This window comes from Pediculus humanus, genomic scaffold (genome assembly GCF_000006295.1).
Source record: "Pediculus humanus corporis 1103172108296 genomic scaffold, whole genome shotgun sequence".
NCBI classification, from domain to species: domain Eukaryota; kingdom Metazoa; phylum Arthropoda; class Insecta; order Psocodea; family Pediculidae; genus Pediculus; species Pediculus humanus.
In genome coordinates, this window is record NW_002987865.1 from 146,074 (window position 1) to 148,314 (window position 2,241).

Sequence of the window (2,241 nt, forward strand, 5' to 3'; positions counted from 1 at the left end):
TCGGTTTCGGCAGCTCGGCCTCTTCGCAAGAAGGCGATCCAACTCCAAAAGGCGTCTTTGAACAAGGGGCAATGGCGTACAGAGGCGTCGCGGCGGAGGTGTCTTGTCTTCTGTCGGGCACTCCCCCGCTCGATCTCCTCGCGATGGAGAGACTCGTCTTCAATCGCGAACGGGATCGCGGCGGGCCTAGGACAGCTCGTCACCGCAGGGAACTTCGCTTGCATACGGTCAACGCTTGGCAGGCGCGATTCAGCGACGGGCGTAAGCGTCACGGGGGGGAAATCGTTAACATTCTCGGCCCCCGAGTGGGGGAATGGGTGGGGCGGGGTCACGGAAACTTGACCTATCGTCTCGCCCAGGTCCTCACGGGTCACGGCGTGTTCGGCTCGTACTTGGCGCGCATCGACAGAGAGGAGACGGCGGAGTGTTGGTTCTGCGGTGCGCCCGAGGACAACGTCGAGCACACGATCGCGATATGTCCCACGTGGGACGTCCATAGGCAGCGGCTGGTCGAAGACATCGGACCCGACTTGTCGATACGTGGTTTAGTGAACGGGTTGCTCCGCGGACCTCGGGAATGGTCCGCGATCTCGCGATTTTCGGAATCGGTCCTACGGACGAAAGAGGACCGCGAACGCGAACGAGAAAAAACCGGAGTTCGGCGTCGCGCACTCCAGGGAAGAAGGGAAAAAAAGAAGCAAAATAACGGCGGCAGCGGCGGTGAAGAAGAAAACATCAACGCCTGATCAAACCGTGCAGTACGGCGACGAACTTACCTTCGTCGCCGGTAAGTCAAATTCTTATACTTCTCCTGAGATATCAAAAAAAAAAAAAAAAAAAAAAAGGAGGTCCGTGCGCAGTTCTGTATAATCAACAAATCCACACTGACATCCATACCAGCCAACAAACCGGATATCATCCTGAAGCATAATGCGGTGTAACCTGATTGAAGTATCCGTGCCGGCAGAAAAAAACGCGAGACAGTCAAAGAAGCAGAAAAAAAGCTGAAGTACAGAAATTTAGAAATTGAAATAGCCAGGTTGTGGAAACTATTCCGGTCATCGTGAGAGCACTGGGAGCCATGCCATTGTAATTCGATTGATCGAAGCAAATAATTTTTCCTGAAGATTTATTTTATTAATTTACTGATTTTTTTTTTTTTTTAATAATAACAATAAAAATTACGCATTAAAAAAAAAATTTTAAAAAAAAATTTGATGCAGTATAAATTGTAAAGTGTTTATAACTTTATTATAAATAAATGTATTAAAAATCAATTTTTTATTTATTTATTGATTTATTAAATATAAAATCTCCTTACACCTGATTTTAAATGTACACCTCCATTTTCTTATGATTGGTTGATACATTTTAACGTATTTTACCAAAAAACGTAAACAAAAACAATAACAACACCGAAAAATGTAAACAAAAACAATAACAACGCCGAAAAACGTAAACAAAAAAAAACCAAAAAAAGTAAAAAAAAAAAAAAAAACCGAAAAACGTAAACAAAAACAATAACAACACCGAAAAACGTAAACAAAAACAAAAACAACAGCCAATGGACAAAGATGGAATTTTTACCAACCCAATAATAATAAAAAAAAAAAAAATTATCAAATCGTAATTATTAAATATTTATTTATTTATTTATTTTTTTTTTACACAATATTATAAATAATAAATTAATTAAATAAAAAATTACGTAATAAACATTATTATTATTATTTTGAATTATCATTTATTATCATTATTATTATTATTATTGACATTTTTTTTATTGCATATCGAATAGTGTAAATTGCACTTTAATTTATTGTTTTTTTTTCCTCCAGTATTTGAGCCTTTTTTATACTTAATTGTAGTAACCTTTCGGTGAAAATCAAAAAAATTAATAATAATAATAATAATAACGTATAATATATGCATATACGAATACTGTAAAATGGAATTTATTAAAAAAAAAACATAAAGAAAATTTAAGTTGATGTTTTAAAGTTTTTCATTATATAAAAAAAATTTCCGACGTTGTTGGTGGTTTCATCAAAACTTCCCACGGATTCGGAAAAGCTGTCGGCGCAAGAATCGCTGAGTGATACCAATTCTCCACTTCTTTCTTCGCTATCATCGCTTGGTGTTATCAGTGACGTTGGTGTCAATGGTGTTTCTATTAATTCTATTTCCGATGAATGAAAATCTACATCCGTCGGATTACTGTTATCCGATTTCAAGTAAATG